At 41.1% G+C, this 22,015-nt stretch overlaps 1 protein-coding gene and 1 pseudogene across 2 annotated transcripts in view; one reads left to right on the top strand and one right to left on the bottom strand.

Annotated features, from left to right (window-relative positions):
* The window catches only part of CDIN1 (CDAN1 interacting nuclease 1), a 228,768-nt gene that overhangs the window by 82,661 nt on the left and 124,092 nt on the right, over positions 1 to 22,015 (top strand). The window lies entirely within an intron of this gene.
* On the bottom strand, positions 19,749 to 20,930 carry LOC142108925 (large ribosomal subunit protein eL15-like; annotated as a pseudogene).

The following is a 22,015-nucleotide window of genomic DNA, read 5'->3' as shown; positions in this document are numbered from 1 at the left end:
CGGACATTGGACAGACATGGGACAATAGGTAGAGAGGACTCTGCCCGCGAGACCTTACATTCTAGAGGATTTATACAGGTGCATTGCCTTGAGAATATACCAGTGTCACGACCCATAGGATGAAGAAGAATGGTCACTAGTGTGGTCTGCTTGTCCTTCAGTAGTTTAGACAGCAAATGCCTTGAGCACAAAGTTCTAATAATAACCTTACCACATTTCTCAGCATTTTAATAATTTCTATTTCAACTCCTGCACGGATTGGTAATAATAATTAAACACAATGCAATTAAAATGATGAATGCCTTTCCTTTCAGTGCTTGCTCAGCAATGTGTAGATGGTATCTGTCCCAATTATATGGCTTCTAAAAGCACAAGTGGCAGGGGAAGCTGTATTTCGTTGAGTTCTGCTTTTTGCTCTCAGCCCTGTGTATTTGGCTCGCTAGAAATGCTGTTTACTGCCGCTTATGAGGTTTGGGCTGTTTTGTAAGTGAATGGACCTGTGCTTCTAAAAAGTGTTCACATTGCGTCAATTTCAGTGTTGCCTGCAGTGGTAGCGTTCGGTACATAGTCCGCTATGCTGCAAGGAGGCTCCGATTGCAATGTTAAATGTGAGGACAAGGTTTTGTGTACACACTGTAACAGGCGTTTTTAATGACCGTGTTCAAGATCTTACATTTATAGCTTCTTCTTTTTTTTTTTTTTTTTTTTAATATATCTGGCTGTCAGAGTTAAACGTGTTGTGCAGAAAGATACACTACTGCTTTTTTTTTCATGAAATCTATGCTTAGCAATTTATTGTAAATAATAGACTCAATTTGTGCAATTTGTGGTTGTTAATATAAGGTTCTCAGAATCTACGCATTTTTCAAATTGGTTTAGATGCCAGTGTATGCAATGAACACACATACATTGCTGCTTGTTTCCATAATTAACATAATCTTTTGATGATGGTAAGTTTACCCTAATGCTCCTGATACAGCATTTACACATTTATTGATCAATCCTGGTTTTAACTTTCTTCTCATTTTCATTCACCCCATATAAAGGGTACAATGTCCACAGATGTGCCATAATTCATAGCAATCAAAGTATAGCTGTTGTCTTTCCAGCATAGTTGAAGTGAAGTTAACGCTAACATTGAATTAGTTGTTTGTGTTGCAGCATTTTTCTGTATATTTCACCATGTTATTTAAACGCTCCATAGGGTTTGCAAAATGTTTTTAAAGATTGAATCTTTGTGCAGTAGTACGATTTCTGGATTTCTTTGTTACTCCTTTACCAGTGATGTGTATTACAGTCATATCCAGGAACATCGTTACTATTGGGTGCTAACAACACTAGCGCTATTTTCAGCTTGTGAAGTGCTCATTCCTTTTTTCTATATGTTTTTGTTGCAGTACATGTAAATCTCATAGCTTATAATGAGCACCTAAAATACTCTGCTGAAATATAATGCATCTCAATTGGATAAAGTTTTTATTAAGCGTTTTGAACTGTTGTAAATATCGCTGCTGTCACTGCCTGAAAAAACGCTTGAATAATTGAAACGCTTGTTTTACTTACAGAAATGACTGAATTCAATTTGGAGCAATTAGACTCTGTGCTTTAAATGAGTATTAAGGGCAGTTCTGATTTCCCCTCGCTCGCATCATAAGGTTAAGACATACATGACGTGAAACCAAACAGTAGTTTAGGAGGAAAGCGTAAAAGTTTCAGTGAATGAAGGGGGTGGTAGGTTGGACTTTTTTTTATATGATTTTACTGTTTTCACTGGGCACATTTTTGCAACCCCAAAAATGTAGGTGCAGATTAATCTTACGACAGTGTTTACAAATTGGGACTGTTGATGTTAACTTTGAAATGCGCTATGCGGACAAGTAGGTAGATTGATGCAAATTAAAAAGTAGTGGGGCCCGTAATTTTTCTGTTTTTATGTGAACTTTTGTGAGTTGTTGTTTTAAGGCCTACAAGTACCAAATCAACAATGCTTTGTTTTCTATCCTTTCAGAGTTAAATAAAATAAACAAAAACTTGGAGTCTGTGAGTGTAGACAATTACTAGATCAATACACAATTAAACTTGTTTTCATTCAAAGAGAAGCAAGGAATCTGGGCTGCAGACACACACAGCTAGTTGAAGCAGCCGTATATATCTGTGATAAGCTGTGTGTTATGTCAGAGTTTACACTGCAATTGTGCTTTGCTTGCCTAACACGCTCCTAATACAATTTTAAGTGCACACCGTGTAACCCCCAGAGCAGGAGCCTAAAATCTCCTGTGTCTAACCAAATCTTGTTCATTTGATCTAGATTGCCAATGCTAATTAAAAGAGCATGTATCTTTTCTGTCTCACAGTAAGCTCACTCAAAACAATGTAAGGAGACCTATGGATAACCTTTCAAGTTTTGGCACTTTTACACTCAGGGCCTGACTAAGGGTTCTGACAGCTCTAGGCTAATACACCCTGAATGACCAGGCTCTTTAGTTCAAACACGCCATTATTTATCTCCACTATTACCAGATAAAACTATCCATAGCACAGGTTATATAGGCAATATATGAACATGTGTGGTCAAAGAGCTATAACCAAATACAAACCTCTACCCGTCCCATCTGACTAGTATTTCTTTACTACATCCACCCCCCTCGCAGCCATTTTCATTACCTCACCCCCTGCAGCCATTTTCATTACCTCTCCCCCTTGCAGCCATTTTCATTACCTCTCCTCCCGTCAACCATTTTCCTATTCTCCCGCTTAAGCTATCCCCCCCTGCAGTCGTTTACAACACATTCTTCCCCTGTAGCCATTTTCATAACCCCCTGAAACCAATCCCCCCCCCCCCAGCTATTTTCTTTACCTTTCCCCCTGCTGCCATTTTCCTTACCTCTCCCCCTGCTGCCATTTTCCTTACCTCTCCCCCCATTTTCCTTACCTCTCCCCCTGCCGCCATTTTCCTTACCTCTCCCCCTGCCGCCATTTTACTTACCTCTCCCCCCATTTTCCTTACCTCTCCCCCTGCCGCCATTTTCCTTACCTCTCCCCCTGCTGCCATTTTCCTTACCTCTCCCCCTGCTGCCATTTTCCTTACCTCTCCCCCTGCTGCCATTTTCCTTACCATGCTCCCCACCGCCCCCACCATATTCATTTTACTTACCTTCTTCCCGTCACTTGCAGCCATTTTTTTTACCGCCTCCCCTGCAGCCATCCATTACCTTCCCGCAACCATTCTCATTAATCTTTTAATTTACAACTTTATATGTAGAAACAATGTTAATATATATTACACATATAACCAACAAGACATTTCCCAATATACTGATATATTTTTGCAAAAAAATTTGATTTAAGTGACTATACTCAGAACACAGTGGACCTTTTTTTTTTTTTTCACAAGGAGCTCTAGATGCATAGCGCATAAAGCCTTGGCTTTCCATCGGTAAACCTAGATGGTCCGTCCGACACACACCAAGGTACACACCCACTCTCCGGTCTCGGGAGAACCCTGTACAAACAAAGTGTGTAAAAAGGAGGAGTAAAATAAATAAAATGTTTACATTTTTCTCCTGAAATTCTGCTCTGCTAAACCATATTTGAGTCTTAAATTATGAAAATGAGGGGACATCAGGACATATTACAGGGGTCACTTTGGTTTCTTTTGACAATGTTTTAAATTGAGCAAAATGCTGAAATACGCCCCATTTAAAACATATAATGAGCGGCACCTCCGCTCCAGAGCGGACAGTGCCCAGGATAGATAAGCATATGTCTCGACGCATCACACTGCAGATTTGCTTTGGTATTAATACAACGTTTAATGTATGGAATTAGTGTGGTATACGTCTTATATTGGAACTATGCATGTTTTTTTGTTTTCTTTTCTGTACTGTTTGAAAAAAAATCAATAAAATTATTTAATTTAAAAAATATTTGATTTTGTTCAGTGACAATAGCTGTAAGCCCTTCCACACTACGTAATGCCGCTAAAAATGCGCCCTCCCCAACTCTTTAAATTTTAATAATCTTGCTCCACAAAGTAAAATATTGTTTTTACACTGTTTCGCCTACAGTAGTTTACTAGAACTCTGCTTATCTTTCGCCATTGGATGACACAAACCTGCACCTCTGCTATTACTCCATAAACCCATGTGCTTTGGTGGAAATCTAGGAGAACACCACCACCAAAGAGAATTTTGTGCTGTGCCCCAACCTTTTTGCACCTCTTAAATGAAGCCCACTGAAGAAATGTATTAAAATTGATCTAAAGAAAAAGGGATGTTCTGCCATAGTAGCTAATAAGATTTTAACTATGAATTCTTTAGCTAATTTTAATTTAACATCTGATTAGTTCCTGTCTCTTAGTATGTACTGTAACATTAAATATGATTGAACCCTCCAATATGGTTCATTTAGAAAAACTTTCCTAGTTATGTTATTTAGTGGTGGTCTGATTTTAGGAGATGTCAAGCTATAGAGACCCTCATACCCAATTTTTTTAACAATTTTATTTTGATATTTAGGTAACATTTATACACAGGGCTATCAAACTAGCCATTATACTGAAGATAGAGAAACCACAATAGCGATCAACATGTACTTAAGAGTGAAAATGGTTTGAGTAAATGCCTGTGTGCCAATTATGGTGAGCAGTAAAGGTAAATAATGAGGAAAAGATGGAGGAGGGGAGGCAAAGCGAACTGGGAACCACCTCCAAGAACCTCAACAGTCTGGGAGAATAAATACATCAATAGGGGAGGTTCTTCATACTTCAGCCAATGTGCAGTAACCTACCAAAGAAGGTCTGAAAGTCCTCTGGTATTGGAGTTTTGGTTGGATGAGGTGTTGAAGTAATACTATAGGTCTGTGTGAATATGTGGGATTTATTGATCAGATAAGCTGAGACTTTCTCCATGTTTGTGAGGTGTCATATTTTGCTGTATACTTGCTGTAGGGAGGGGTGCTCTGGCTTTTTCTATTGACTTGCTATTCGACATCTAGCCACATTGAGGATCTGGATGGCCAGTTTTTTGAGGATATATTCAGGCCATCAATTGACAGACACAAAAGGAAAGACCATGGCTCTTTAGAAATAGATGTGAAAGTAACATTGAATATGAGAGGCTATATTGTCCCAAAATCTGGCAATTTTAGGGCAGGTTCACCAGGTGTGGCGATAGGAGCCCAATTCACCACTTTCACTTGACACTGCTTCCCTGACCATGTATCCTTGTCTGTAAGCCTACCCAAATCCCTTTCCCAGCTAATTTTATGTTTAGGGGTAGGATACCGTTTCGTATTTACTAGGAAATTGTATAGCGATAAGATCATACCTTTAGAAAGGGGACCTTCATAGCAATAAGACTCATTTGCTTCAGTGGTCTGGTGATGTGTTTCTTGAGAGGGGAAAGGCGTAGTGTCTAGAATGTAAATATTGAAAGGGTCTCACCACCTGGAGATTACAGCATCTCCAACTGAGCGTAATTACCATTGTTCAGGTGTTAGGTTTCAGAGGAAATTTCTATCAGTCAGGGTTAGTTCTGGCTTTCCTAAGGCACAGAGTCTAACGAATGCTGGGCCTTCACCAAGAACCACACAAAGACGGGATACATTTTTCTACGCATGAAAATGGTCCTGAAAATGGAAACCATTGTTTCCAATGATCCCCTGCCCACTTGCGGTTCTATATGTGCAACATAGTGGTTTTTGCAAACACTGCCTGCTTTATTAAGTATGATTAACCTAAGTTAAATATAGTAAGGTCTATTCAGTGACATCCCGAGCGAGAGTAAAAGAATCGTTGAATGCCAGTGGGTACCTGGTCTTATGGACTGCAGTAATCACAGCCACTTTATACCATAACTTTTCTTGGTCCCTGTAAAGATACTGGGTTTTCTGTCCCAATTCTACCCACTTCACACTTGCTAACCACCCAGGGGTGCCTTATTATGCCAGGGAAGCCTATCCCAGTACATTCTAAGGTTTGTATAGTCACGAAGGCAAATGCAGTTAGAAAGTAAAACAATACATATATTGTAATAAAAACAATCACTAGAATATTATATATACACAATAAATAAATGCCAGGCAGGTTCACCACATTATCTATCCCTTACTCCACTAGCTTAAGGAGTTAGTCACCTGGCTGTACTGACTTGATGACCCATGGATCTCCCGATGTATTTCACTGGTAGAGAACAGCAAGTCAACACCAGATCTTGTACCTTACAGGAATCAAATCACAGAATAAAATCATCTCCCCCTGGAGTTTCTCGTTATATCTAGGATCAAATTTCCACTGTGTTTTCCCCTCCATCAGCAAACCCCTGGCTCTCCCTCTTTAAACATTGGTGGGTGCTGGATCGGGATTGGAGGGGGAGTGGAGATGGACTTTTATTCAACAGAAGCTCCCCTGTGGTTTCGCCGACAATGTATCAGGAAGTCCTATGGAGGACAATGGGTACTAATTGGCCTTCCCCACCTCCAAATATCAGATAAGTTAACCCCTCCTGAATTTAACCCCTTACACTAGTTTGTGATGTCACGGGGTCCCCAGCTGTTCCATGCTTCCTGTAGAGAAAGGAGGGGGATAATGGTTGTAACTACAGCCCCCTCAGCTGTATCCTGGTATCTTATCCTTACCCATAACCCACCTGGCTTCACTTTAATAACAATGAATAACAGCTTCACTGCAATATCAACAATATACAATATACATATTTACAATGAGCTACAATGTCCCCTTATCCATATGTAATTAAACATTGCAGTTGTACTCTTGAGCTGGGAAACAAAAGCATGGGCTATAAAAAGTACATACTATAATCCACATTTTGCGAGAAGTAAGGGACAGTCTGTGTTATCAAACTCGTTTCATCACAGTCGCATATTATACATTCTCTTCTCCTGGGATAATCTTATTTATCCGATATTATTTGCTTCTTGTTTAAGTGGGTAACAGTGTAACTGTTTTAAACAAATCACATTGTAGATAAATAGATCAAATTGTGTTGTCATGTATGTCTCTGGCATCATGTATGTGGTATGATGTGCAGCAATTGCCTCATAAGAATAGCAGACGTCCATCTTTAAAATGTAACTGCGTTTTGGGAGTCTTCTTTTTGACAATGGTTTACTAGCATGTTTTTTACTTTTTCCAGATCCAAACTGAAAAATGAAGAAATGATAGATCTAAGGGTTTTGTTTCAAGCTGTAACATTAGACTAAGAAAGGTTGGGGGTTATATTCAAAGAGTGTGAAGTGTCGCTACATGGGTGGACGTATTTTTCTCCCCCACAGTCCTCACAATAACCGTACCTCATTCAGACCAGCTCCAAAATAAGTTTCCTGTTGTGTGCGTATATGTGCCCTTTCCTGTCTCTGGTGAATTACCCAGTAACACAACTGTAGATTTCTTTGAGCAGTGCATTCTAAAATTGTAAATAACAATCAAAGTTCTTGGCTTGACTAGAAATGTATTCACCACCTAGAGTGTTCTAGTTTATTAGATTGTATTGTATAATTAATAGCTTACTTATGGAAGCTCCATGTTTGAATTCAGTCATGACATCTCCACTCTCCTCTCAAGCTGGCATCAAGACGTAACTCACTAGTCCCTCCCTTGCCACCATCCATCACATTGTCACTTAACGGCAGGGTAGGTTGGAGTAGAACTCTTGTTACTCCACTAGGATGTGCACTGAATCCAATTCATATATGCTAAATGCCTCTTTATTTTGTTTTTTTGAGTAATGAGTCAGGAGCAGTTCATTAGCTTCTGGGGACAAAAAGACAAGTGCAGCGAGGAGAAGAGCAGCCTCTAATTTGACAAGTAGCACTCATTTCTCAGCTCTGTACTTGTCTGCTGAACTGTTGGATTGCAGGTACATCCATGCTCGCTATTTTAGATGGATATTTAAAAATAGTAACATGCAAATAATACCAAATGTATGGAGACCACTAACTATTATTAACCCCTCTTTCATTGATGGGGATATTTCTGTAAAATTAGTCTGAAACATTTTTAATGTTACTCCTGCTTACAAAAATAGGTAATGGAAAGTTTATTTCTATTTTTAATACAATCACCTAGACCAAAGCTGTCCAACGGGTGTCCCGCCAAAGCTTTTGGTCAGCCCTGTGGTTCCTTGCAACCTCCATATATTCTATTGTATTTCATCATTTTGTTAAGCGTATTCAGCCTGTGAACAAAGTTATTTCATGGCATATATCAGCGGTTCCCAAAGTGTGCGCCGTGGCTCCCTGGGGTGCCGCGGCGCTGTCACAGGGGTGCCGCGGCCACCCTTGCAAAAGAAGAAGAGGAAGAAAAAAAAACAACTTACCAATCCAGCGCCTGATCCTCCTCCTCACTGTTCTCACTGACTGCCGGGCGTGACGTCATCACGTCCAACAGTGTCAATGGAGAGCAGCAGCAGAGAGGACATAAGGATAGAAGACAGCAGAAAATGAGGAAAGAAGGTAAGTAAAGGAATGGAGAGTGAAGGGGGACAGTGAGATGCTGAAGGGGGGGGGCAGAGTGAGATTCTGAAAAGGAGGGGGGCAGAGTGAGATGCTGAAGAGGGGGACAGAGTGAGATGCTGAAGGGGGGGGGCAGAGTGAGATGCTGAAGGGGGTGGACAGAGAGAGATGCTGAAAAGGGGGTGGACAGAGTGAGATGCTGAAGGGGGGACAGAGTGAGATACTGAAGGGGGGGACAGAGTGAGATACTGAAGGGGGGACAGAGTGAGATACTGAAGGGGGGACAGAGTGAGATACTGAAGGGGGGGACAGAGTGAGATACTGAAGGGGGGGACAGAGTGAGATGCTGAAGGGGGGGGACATAGATGCTGAAGGGGGGGCAGAGTGAGATGCTGAAGGGGGGACAGAGTGTGAGCTGATGAAGAGGGAGACACAGAGTGTGAAATGGCGAAGGGGGACACAGTGATTTGATGAAGTGGGATACAGAGTGATATGATGAAGGTGCACAATGTGATGGTGAAGGGGACTAAATACATCTTACATTATTTTGACCCAACTACTTAAAAAACGGGGCTACCCGGTAATTATTTTGGTTTAGGGGTGCCTTGGAAAAATTATGGTGACCCTAAGGGTGCCTCGAACTGAGAAAGTTTGGGAAACCCTGGTATATATGGTCCTCTTAATGTAAATATTTGGACAAGATGGACATAATATATATCTAATAATAATAATAACAACCCTTACTTGATGTCTTAAACTAATCTTTACTTGTTTTGAAGACACCAGTGTTGTTGTTTTTGTGGAGGGGACACATCTGCTTTGATTGTATTGATGTTATTGAAAACCTAAAATATTATCTAAAAAGACAATAAAAATTGCACAAAAATTGTTAGGTACACCTATAAAATAAGGCAAATGGCAGTGTAAAAAATAAAACCTATCCATTAAATCTAAAATCAAAATGCTTCTGAAACCAGACCCATCATTATCTGTGAGACGATGCTAAAAGGAAATGATTTAGCCAGGAGATTGTGGAACACACATTTACTGGTATTAAGTAGTTAAATTGTGAAGTGTGTAAAGTTGTGTTCAACACATTGCTGAGATAGCTTGCAGGTCTCTGCGGATGGTCCCCTTTGCCAGGTGAGCAGTAGCAGGTGTAAGGGGATTAGTTCTGCCAGAATAGCCTCCCCCTCCCTCGTCAGTCGCCTCCTGGAGCAGCACAAGGGAAAAATATCAGCACTTTTTATTTTTAGTGGGAAGATAAATTTAAAAGGAGTAAATTGGAAAATCAAATGAGGGCTGTGGAAGCCGGGGAGATTTGCAGAGCTGTCTCTCGGCGTTTGAATGAGCCATTCATCATCCCTTAGAAGTAGTCAATTCCTCTAGTATCTGTAAATGTTTTCAGATATTAGCCAATTTATATGCTCTGAGATTCATCATGGAAAATCAGCTTTACCGATGCGCATTATCTCCATCGGAGATGAAGTTTGATGTATGGGCATCTTTGGAACTCAATGAGATGTGCGTTCAGAGAGAGGAAAAAAAATAAAGGGGAGGCATAGGGGAAAAAAAAGCGTTTTTAATTAATAAACAAATTTGCTCAGGAGCTCATCAGTGTCAGAAACAATAAGGACTGTCGTTCATTACTGTTTATTGCGTTCCACCCTCAACAAATGTTGCCTTCTAATGAGATTTTGTTTCCTTTTTCCCCCTTTTTTAATTTGGTTAATGGCATTGTCGGAAGAGAAAATGCAAATTTATCTTGAGCGAAAAACAAAATTAAGTTCACACTGCATGTTTCTGGGATTGGAGTAAGATTTCTCGGAAGGCTCAGTAGTTGTGCGGGCAGAATAACAGCGCCAGTGTTGGATTTTGGAGTACAGGTCAGAGTGGACATGGTGACACTGAATGTTTAATAATCTCAGTTGGCTCTTGCTGCATTACATTTTGTTACCACATGTCCAGTGTATTACATTTTCTGCAAATAGATTAACCCTTCATGCCTAGGTGTTTTTCAAACCTTAATGACCAAACTAAATATGACATTTATGAGGCGTGCGATTTATTGGGAGTGACTCATAGTCTACCCTGGTGAATTTTATGTTGTTTTTTTGGGAATTAAATTTTTTTTATTCTTTATTCTGTAGGCTAATCAAGTAAATGTTAACCAAGCTAAATAGGAAAAAACACGGTTTTACATTCGTCATCATCATTTATATAGTGCCAACATATTTCGTAGCGCTTTACAATTGGGGACAAACATAGTAAACTAATAAACAAATTGGGTAAAACAGACAAAGAGGTGAGAAGACCCTGCTCGCAAGCTTATAATCTATGGCACTTGTTATCTTTACAATCACACAAGGAGTGTGACCCCTTGTTCTTACAAGTATAGGGTTACCAGATATGTGCACTTTAGACAAGCTCTCATGAAACTACAGTGCCAGTAACAAATGCACATGGATAAAAAAGTCTTTATAGCGAAAGTAGGGAAGGCAGGACCGTGATGGGTGGACAGAGTTTGGGTTCTTGGGTCCTTATGGGTTGGACATTAATTTTGTGTGATTCAAGCATTTCTGTACTAGTGTTCAACACCTATACAAAATCCATCAGATTTACTTTCAGTGGGAAACACCTTGGTGTTGGAAGAGTGCTGTTATGTAGGGGTGACATATATTGTTACCCTTTTTTGAAGGACACCCCCACCGATGTCACAATGATATCGCCAGGTTTCTATAACAACCCATAGATGTTCTAGTCTTGTATAGGGAGAAATTCGCCTGCCATTCATTTGGAATGGAGATCTATGCCTGGTGCAACCGTATGTAGATCTATTGGGCAGATGGGAAGGTGTTAAGCTGGTCTTATTCCACTTTATATGATAATAGGACAATGTCAGAATCGAGATGAGATCCGTTTTATCCAGGAAGGTTAGGAAGATGTTGCCAGCAGCTTAAGATTCTGGGGACAATATCTGGGTGCTTTTCATAGCAGTCAGGTGTAAACGGATGGAATAGCCCTTTTTTAACTTTTAATGTAGTTGACATTATCCAAGCATGCCAGAATAATTAAAGTGTGTGTCAGTTTATGGATAGCACCCTGAACTGCTCTATTAAAGAGGACTGGGTGGATCGTAGGATGGAAGTCATAGACCGATGGACGTGAGATCACCTTTTGTGCCCAGCATCCCGCATAATCAGTTAAAAATTTGTGAAAGCAGTCTGGCATTACAAGGTTCTACTGAGGAATGTCCTCACACCAAGGACGGGGTTGTTTGGAAGATCTATCAGAATATCATCTGAGTTCAGCTCCTCTGGTGATCTATGCGGCCTCCTAAGCAGTGGCGAATCCAGGGGGGGGGGGGAAGGCGATCGGGGCAATTGCCCCCCCAAGCAGGGGCTTGCTGCCGGCGGCTGCACACTATGTGCAGGTCCGCTCAGCAGTGACAATGTGCTGCCCGGCTGCTCTGATTGTGTTTTAAACACAGTCAGAGCAGCCAGGCAGCACATTGTCACTGCCAAGCAGACCTGCACATACTGTGCAGCCACCGGCAGCCTTAAAAGGCAGAAAGGGGGCGGGGCCTAAATCGCCCCCCCCCCCTAAATCGCCTGGGGTAGAAAATCTTTCTAGATCTGCTCCTAAGTGACAGCACCAGACACCAAAACTTCTGCAAAATCAAGAAACAAGTGTCCTGGCTTGGTGACCAGCAGCGTGCATGATGCCAAAGAAATATACCAGGAACGCAGCTACTCCAAGCTGGCAGATAACTGCAGGAGGGCCCATGCAGCACAAAGGCGAAAGCCTTTTCCAAAACCATAAAAGTGAGGAGGTTCACTTGAGATAAATGATGGACAATCATGTTGCCAGCAGCTGACTTTCTTGACATTTCTACAGCAACTAGTTCATCTTTCATTTCTGCACCTTCCACTGTCTCTCCTCATTCTGATCATTCCATTGGCTAGTCACTGCCTTAATTTGTGGCTGATAATGTTTCTGTCTTACAGTAGCCACACATGGCTACATTTGTCATTCCATTACCTTATGTATACATTTTTGCCCACACATCTTAGATTGTAACCATCTGTTTCATGTCACTTTAAGCTCATTTGAGCAGGGTCATCTTTACCTTGTGTGTGTTACTTGTTTGTATAGACATCCTTTCAGAGTACAGCATTGAGTAAATAAAAGATGATGATAATTTCATGTTTATTTTTAACCATGAGCCCAACAATGTACAGTGCTACACAATATGTTGGCACTTTATAAATAAATGCTAATAATAATTGTAGCACTTGGCTTTGAAGTTAGTGTCAGTGTAAACAATTGAGCTACAGTAAAAGGTAAAAATGGACATGTGACCACTTTAATTTCTCATTTTATTTAGGTGACATTTGTTTAAGTTCTGCCTTTTAACCATATGAAAGTGCAGTATTATTATGCCTATAGACCCTATGAAGAAGATTACTCGCTCAGTGGCTCAATGACAACATAGTTATTTGGTAATTTTGGATGAAATGAAAACAGTAAGCAGAGGTTGAATGAACATATGCATATGTATGTACACAGACATTATGCATGTGATTATGTATAATTTATATTGAGAGGTGAAGTATATCTCAATCAGCTCCTGCTTATTACTCCCTCTCCTAAGGCATTTTATTTCCATAAGTCACTGCAGGAGATTTTTTACATCTTCAGTTGACACCTGGCAGGGACAGCCTCCGCCGTGCATGTGTGTCAGATCCAGGTGCAGGTCCTATTTACATCCCACAGTGCTCTTTCTTGCTTCAAGTAATCCAGCTCCTGTGGTTTGTCATCACTATCGTACAGGTCACAGAGACACCACAAATTATATGTACAGGTGGCTTTGCATATTTTGAACTTTCTTGTAAGTGAACATAAAAATGTTCATATTAAATAGGATGTTAGCTAAACTATGCAGTGTATTTTGCAATAAGATTAAGAAAAAATAACCCTTTACAATTATGAAGCTTTAATAGCCTTGCATCTATGCACAGTGTTGTTTACCATCAGTAACACAAAGCACATTTCATCCCTTGAAAAAAGGTGGGTGTCCTCTTACTAAGAAGGGGTATACGTAGCATGATTTTACATCACATCTGGGGGTAAACGTAATAATGTCCGGATTCTTCAACTCCGGCGTGTTCAGCGTCTTCGGCGATTAAATTTAAAGCGGCGCTGCATTGTAAAGGTAAACTTCCCTTTACAATGCAGCGCCGCTTTAAATTTAATCGCCGAAGACGCTGAACACGCCGGAGTTGAAGAATCCGGACATTAATACATTTACCCCCAGATGTTAGTCTACTCAATAGTAGTGCGCCATGCTGGAGTTGGTAAAAAAATAAGTTGGACCCGAGAAGTGGTGTTTTATACAGTTTTGTTTTCCTCTTGTGTCCATATTGATTAAAGATAGCTTTTTGGGGAATGTGGGGTATGTGGCGAGCAGGGTGTAGAACACATTAAAAAATAAAGGTTAAGACCGCTTGGCATCCCCTCTCACCATGCAGTATATATATATATATTGGCTGATTGTTTTATTTGTGTTTCAGATTTTGTGATTTAAATGTTGTCAGGTGGGTTCTTTAGGTGCTGCTAGGTTCCCTAACATGTCCCCTAAAGGAGCTGCCATCACTAGAGATCATAGAAGTACCCAGCCGACTGGCAGCACCGCTAGTAGTAGCCACAGAGTCGGTTATATGACTAAGGGTTGAACTAGAGCTGGCCTAGATCACATGCCTATATTAAGTTCCATTTGTCTGGTTAAATGGGTAGCCAGTGTTCAACCTCATGTCTAGCTAGACTTGACCTAAGTCTTGCCCGAAGCTGCTCACTGCAGGGTCCCTGCTGTTAATTATGGATTTGGGGGGAGGCTACGTGACAGCACTGAACCAGAGCAGGTGTGTTCTCTAAAAAGTGCCCTGCTGAAGCTATAGCATTGTGGGAACCAGGCCAGGAGTTAAAGTAGGGGTACCCAACAAACAGGAGTTTACTCTTTGGAACAGTACTTATTAGGGCATACAATTCTTGTTGGGCTGGTCTCTGATTGTGCTGGGGAATTAGATCTTCTAAGACTCCAAAAACATGCTGGTAGATTTTGTGGCACTATATAAATAGCTTATGATAATGATAAGACTCCACAGACCTTTTCACTTTGTGCATCTGACAAAAGCTGGAAGACACTGTACTCTGTCCCTACCCTGCTGGAGTGAATATGTGGCTCTGACATCATTCCAAGGGATACGGCGAATATAGCCCCTTTAGTGTAAGGTTTGGTTTTTTTAGTAAGCATGTTGGACGGTGAACCGCCTGGTATTTGTTAATTTAAAGAGTATAAGCCCAATTGTATAATTTGCATAATAAAGCCAGTTTGTGCTTTTATCTATCGGCCTAAGTGTTTGCAAACATCCTAAAGTTAATGGGTTTGCCAGACTGCCTCCAGGATGACCGGTCAGCTAGCAAGGTACAAGATCTAACATTTACCCAATATCTTTACATGTGTGAATTACAGTTGGTGGCTAGACTACATCAGATTAACATTAACGACTGAGGGTGGGAACTTTTGGAATCATAGTTGCATACATTTCAATGGTTTGCTTAAATATAATTTCAAATCAATTTGTGGATACTGGACAAATGGACCCATTGTCCATTATACTAAAACCCTTTAGGGTGGTTGGAAAACCTCTGCTCTGAAAATTCTGGTTAATGTGATTGGTGCAATCCATTATTATTATTATTATTATTATAATTATTATTATTTTTTTTTTTATTATTATTTTTATTATTGTGATGACAACATATTCTGCAACAATGTACATTCAGTGCACATCTGTCCCTGCCTTTCTAATTACTTACCATAGACAAACATATTCACCAAGGTGAAGTTCTGCTGCTTAAAGCTGCATTACCCCAGTGATGTCACCAGGAGGTAGCCCATTCTGCATATGCTGCAGTGCATTTTTTTGAATGCTCTAGCAGTTTTCATGGGGCCAGGAACCATTAATAACAGTAACTGTATTGTTGGCAGGGGCTTATTAAGGTTTCAGACCGCCCTAGGCTAGTACACTTGTAGCTCCCCCTCTCCGGGCTGATGCGCAGTAGATAAAAAACAAACGTATCCTTAATTTAAAATCTGGCTTCCTTCACTTCAACCACCGCCACTACAACAGATAAATGGGTGTTCATCGCTCACCTTCATGCGTTTTCGAAACTCAAGCATGGGGGTCTGTCACATTACACCTGTCGCCATCCTTTTCTCTTCCTGCTTGTCCCCAAACTTCCACCTGAGGATGACTCATTGTCTTCAGCGTTTACCATGGGAATGCATTAAGATTAAAACCTTTCTATATTTTTCTTTCATGTTTTCTCTTTATATTTTAAAATTAATTTCAGTTTATGCTTCTCCCTGTCACAATTTTGCTCCCCAAAAAATGTTGTGCAATAGGCTGCAGCCTAGTCAGCCTATTGGTTAATCAGGCCCTGATTATTGGGATCCTGGGTGGTCTGTGATAACCAGGATCCACATATGTACGGTAGTTGAGGCATTGAGCCACTGTAAATTTATGGCAGCTAGGAATAGAGCTCAGTCTCACCCATTGTTAAACCATGTTGGGTGAGGGCTAATCGGTTAAACTGGAAAAAAAGATGTCAGAAATGCTTCTATTATAATCTAGTCAGGCAGCATATTATTCTGGCCATCAGAAAATTTTGTTTAAGACCTCTCAACTTCTCATATATACATTTTTGCTTTGTAGACACACTGCAGACATTAACATGCACAAAACTTACTACAGATGTATTAATCTTTAAATTACCTATAATGCGTCACATGCCATTCATTTCAGTAGTTTATGATGTGTTAAATGTCCATTTAATGTTTGCAACATCTGTATACGTAGCAACAACATTTGCAGTAGTGAAGGGAGATGTCTGCCCATAGAAATATTTTACTAGTAAACCCTCCTCCCTCAGATGTTACACTGGCAAGAGTCCAATGCTGATTCTCATGTTCCAGAGACTTTGTAAATTCCACTATTTTCTTTGACACATTGCAGTTTGCAAAGTGTGGGGAACACTGACCACATTGTGTTCACAACAAATGACAGGGTTTGCATGTATGGAAAGCACTGACCAATTGGTGGGCACATTACAAGCTGCAGTTTGTCAGAAGAACAGTGTTTCACATTTCTCTTGTCATCAGGAGAATCAGCCATTAGATGGCCTGGTGAGTAGCTCCTGAATGGCAGGGCTGTCACACATAGGATACCTGTCATTCTGACTACTGGGAAAAGGGGGTTTACCTGTACTTCTAATAGGGGACATCTGTAAATTTCCAGTAATTTACAGGTCGACTATTGCATTAAAGATTTGACCGCTCATTTACAGAACCTGTAGCTCTGTACAGTCATGGCCAAAAATTTTGAGAATGACTCAAGTATTGGTTTTCGCAAAGTTTGCTGCTTCAGTTATTATGATGGCAATTTGCATTTACTCCAGAATGTCATGAGGAAGGATCAGATGAATTGCAATTAATTTCAAAGTCCCTCTTTGCCATGTCCCACTATCCCTAAAACAGCATTTCTACTACATTTTGGCTTTGCCACAAAAGAACCAGCTGACATCAAGTCAGCGATTCTCTCGTTAACACAGGTGAGAGTGTTGACGAGGACAAGGCTGGAGATCAGTCTGTCCTGCTGATTGAGTTAGAATAACAGACTGGAAGCTTTAAAAGGATAGGTGGTGCTTGAAATCATTATTCTTTCTCTGTTAACCATGGTTATCTGCAAGGGCCCGGACCATCTTCTAAAGTTGATTCAGCTGCGAGATTGAGGCACCACCAGTGCAGAGCTTGCTCAGGAATGGCAGCAGACAGGTGTGAGTGCATCTACAAGCACAGTGAGGCGAAGACTTTTGAAGGATGACCTGGTATCAAGTATGCCAGCAAAGAAGTCACTTCTCTCCAGGAAAAACATCATGGACGGACTGATATTCTGCAATAGGTTCAGGGATTGGACTGCAGAGGACTGGGATAAAGTAATTTTCTCTGATGAATCCCCTTTCTGATTGTTTGGGACATCTGGAAAAACGCTTGTCCGGAGAAGGAAAGGTGAGCGCTTCTGACAGTAAAGCATCCTGAGACCATTCATGTGTGGGGTTGCTTCTCAGCCAAGGGAGTGGGCTCACTCCCAATTTTTCCTAAGAACACAGCCATGAATAAAGAATGGTACCAAAACATTCTCGAAGAGCAACTTCTCCCAACCATCCAAGAACAGTTTGGGGACGAACAATGCCTTTTCCAGCATGATGGAGCACCTTGTCATAAGGCAAAAGTGATAACTAAGTGTCTATTCTGTCTATACTGGATGCTGTTATTTTTTAGAGTTAGAAGACTTGGCATTCTAATTAGTATTTCCAGTATGGTATATACAGTATGTGGCCCATGCCAATGACCGTTTTGGGCAGGTTAGACAATGTGCTCCTGAGCAGTGTACAGTCTTCTGACCTCATTCCGTTTGCTGATGATCTTCAAGATGAGAAGCTTAAGAATAAAATGTACTTGTCAGTATGGCAGAAAGCGATGGCACAAAGAGTCTAATCAACTGCTTTACACCGCAGGATGTTTGTTGCACTCGACCCTGCTAGGTTAATGAACCACTTTTCTGTTAAGAGGAGTATAGAGCGAAAAGAAAAAAAAGAATCAGTTGAGATTCACACTGGGGACCACTTAAGTCATTTAACCTTTTAAGTGCCGGGAGACCTGCAATGCATTAAGTGAAGGTGTTAAATGGTTTTTATTTGCTTGAGGGTTAGTAGAGGCTAGACAACTTTCCTCCCCCCTCCTTCCCCTTCTGTTCTGCAAATGGCATTGCAGCTATGATGAATGAGCATTAGGGTAACTCATTTTAAGACGTGCTTGATTTATTAGCGCCAAGGTCTCCATTTTCCGGCAGGTCAGTGCTTTACTGAAACACCCAAAGTCATTGTCAAGGTCAGTCTGTTTATGATTTTTTTTTTCTTTTTACACAAATGTCTGAAACGCATCATCTTCTTTATCAGCCCTAGACACACTGATGAGATTCATAGGTTGGACAAAAAAGAAGAGCTTTTTTAGGTCTTCACACAAAAAAAATCTTTACAAAAAAAAAAAATTATTAAAAGCTAGCCGCTGTGTGGGCCACGCTTCAATTATGACTCCCTAGTAAGACAAGGGCCTTAATGGTCAGTGTTTGCCTTCAGGGATGTTTATTACACACACAACTATTTTGCAGGAGCAGCGTCAAATCTATAAAACTACCATTAGGCTGAAAAATCAATCAAAATGCCATTAAACTGGAATAAGTTGCCAATATTGCTGATGTGGTAGCAGCTCTTTCGATTTTCCTTCAGATTATTAGGTACAGCCTAGTAGTGACTTTGTTAAGGAAAATAAGTGTTGTTCAGAAGTAATACGTCTCTTTGGCTTCATAAAGTTTGTGGCCTCATATTTCCCACTTTATTGATTACCCATTATCATTTCTCACAAGGCGTCCTAACTCAAGGGGAAAATATAACTCTCTCTCGTTTCTCGCTGAACGGCCATGCCATTATAGATCGGGAGGAAGGTATTTCAGATGAACCAGTCTGGGAGAAAAATGAGCTGAAAATAATATGAGGAGTGTGCCTTCCAGGTTTTAGCAGTTAGAAGTAAGAACAAAGCTTTGTCAGCAATCTCCCCTTCAGTCGTCCCCCACCACCACCTCCTTTCTTCTTTCTACCCTCCTCTCCTTGGTATACCACCCCCATGCTGCTGCATCTCCATCCTAACCTCTCTTGCAAAACAATGAACAGCTGCAATGGAGTTTTTGAGCTATCAGAAACCTTAAAGCGTTTCTGTACTATGAGTAATTTGCTTTAAAGGAGATAGTAGGTTAACGATTTATACAACTCCTAAAATTCCAAGTCAGCCGCTGTGATGTTTGAAAGAAGTAATCTTTTTTTTCTCTGCCCCTGCTCCTTTCACTAGTGTGTGTGTCTGTGTGTCTGTGTGTGTATTCTCTAACCTACTGCCTTCTTCACGCCATATATTAAAAAAAATACATTGAATCTAAAGGGATGAATGTTTAATACATTTTTTAAGATATAAATACACTGATCAGCCACAACATTAAAACCACTGACTAGTGAAGTGAATAACATTGATTATCTCATTGCAATGACATCAAGAGGTGGAATATGTTAGTCAGCTAATGAATAATCGGTTCTTTTTATTTATTTATTTATTTGACGTCCAAAAGACCATTTTAATGTCAAATTTACAAGTACAATCCCAACTAGCAGTAACGGTGAAGCTGAAGGGTGTTGCGTCTTCTCCAGCAAGCACAACGAGAGCCACCATTGGTCAGGTGGAACTTGTGGCCCTTACCAAGGCATCGGCTCTTCTTGCCAGCAGATGTCATCCCACGCATCTCCCTGTGCTTGTCCACAGCTTTTGTGATCCATTGGGTGTCTGGATTGCGACTGATAGCCTTGTGGAAAGTATCAATAAGGATGACCTCAAAGAACTTGTAGGTAGAGTGTTCACCAACCCAGTATGAGGCAAGAACTCTTATTCCTCCACAGTGACGGCCAGCACGCTCCTCAGCAACAGACTGTAGGCTGCGAGCTGGTTCACACCATGTTGCACAGGTTTGCCAGAAGTTACACCCTTGGGCACTGGGCGTTTGCGACCACCACAGTGAAATCTAATATAATAGATAACTTATCCTTGCTTGGCCTTGTACCCAAGTCTGCAAGCCTTGTCTTGACGGGTGGCATGTTGTGTACAGTGGAGAGATGATAGTTGGCGATACTGGCAGTAGGGGGACACACAGAAGAAATCGCATAACTTCTGACTGCTTCTTCCTCCATAATTCTTGTATGTATTTGTAGGCACCCGTGCTGGCTCACACTGATGGCTCGGCAGCCAGAAAGTGCACAGTCAGTTCTTGAAGTTGGTGTTTTGGAAGTAGGGAAAATGGGCAAGCGTAAGGATCTGAGCGACTTTGACAACGACCAAATTGTGATGGCTAGATGACTGGGTCAGAGCATCTCCAAAGCATCAGGTCTTGTGGTGTGTTCCCAGTATGTAGTGGTTAGTACCTACCAAAAGTGATCCACGGAAGGTGAGCAAGAGACAGGGTCATGGGTGCACGTAGTGAGCGAAGGCTAGCCCGTCTGATCAAACTCCACTGAAGAGCTACTTTAGCACAAGTTGCTATAATGGCTATAATAGAAAGGTGTCCGAACATACAGTGCATCGTTGCTTGCTGCGTATGGGACTGTGTAGCTGCAGACCGGTCAGAGTGCCCACGCTGACACATGTCCACCGCCAAAACGTGTAAGCTCCAGTTCTAGACTATGGAGCAATGGAAGAAGGTGGCCTGATCTGATTGAATCATGTTTTTCTTTTACGTCATGTGGACGGCCAGGTACGTGCGTGTGTCCTTTACCTGGGGCAGTGATAGCACTAGGATGCACTATGGGAAGAAGGCAAGCCGGCGGAGACAGTGTGATGCTCTTGGCAATGTTCTCCTGGGAAACCTTTGGTTCTGGCTATCATGGGTGTTAATTTGGCACTTACCACCTACCTAAACATTGTTGCAGACCAAGTACATGCCTTCATGGCAACGGTATTCCTTGATGGCAGTGGCCTCTCTAGGCAGACTGTGCCACACTGCATAAATTGTTGAGGAAATGTTTGAGGAATATGACAAAGAGTTCAAGGTGTTCACTTGGCCTCCATATTCCCCAAATCTCAATCCGATCGGTCATCTGTGCGATGTACTGGAAAGTCAGAGCCATGGAGACCCCACCTCGCACCTTACCGGACTTAAAGGATCTGCTGCTAATGTCTTGGTGCCAGATACCACAGAACACCTTCAGAGGTCTTGTGGCTTCAATGTGTCAGAGCTGTTTTGGCGGCACAAGGAGGACCTACACAATATTAGGCAGGTGGTTTTTAATGTTGTGGCTGGTGTGTGTGTGTGTTTGTATGTGTATGTGTGGTGGTAATAGTAACTGTTTTCTGTAGTAAGTTTTATTGGGGTTTTTTGTGTGCATTTTTTATTTCTTTAAATTTAACAATCTTTCCCCAGCAAAACTGCAACATGTGGTATGAACACTCCACTCCCACCATCATTCCAGAGACAGCTTAGAGAAGATGATGATGTAATGATGTATATCCCTGGGATTTATTTGTACTTCACCACTGTTCCATACAAACCCTAACAACATGTGACTTGTGTGCAACTGCAAGGGTTAAATGCACTGTTCACTCAGTCTCACACTGGTTACGTAAATGAATAGAATTCAACCTCAATACTCTGCCCATTTGTGCCATGATTCACAAATCATTAACACACCTAGGGGTATATTTACTAAACTGCAGGTTTGAGAAACGAGATCAGATTCTAGTTATCATTTATTTATTACATTCAACAAAATGACAGCTAGAATCTGGTTGCTATAGGCAACATCTCCACTTTTTCACACCCACAGTTTA

Source organism: Mixophyes fleayi, chromosome 12, assembly GCF_038048845.1.
Source record: "Mixophyes fleayi isolate aMixFle1 chromosome 12, aMixFle1.hap1, whole genome shotgun sequence".
NCBI classification, from domain to species: domain Eukaryota; kingdom Metazoa; phylum Chordata; class Amphibia; order Anura; family Limnodynastidae; genus Mixophyes; species Mixophyes fleayi.
Note: the sequence above shows the minus strand (reverse complement) of the source record. Positions and strands in the feature narration are given on the sequence as shown.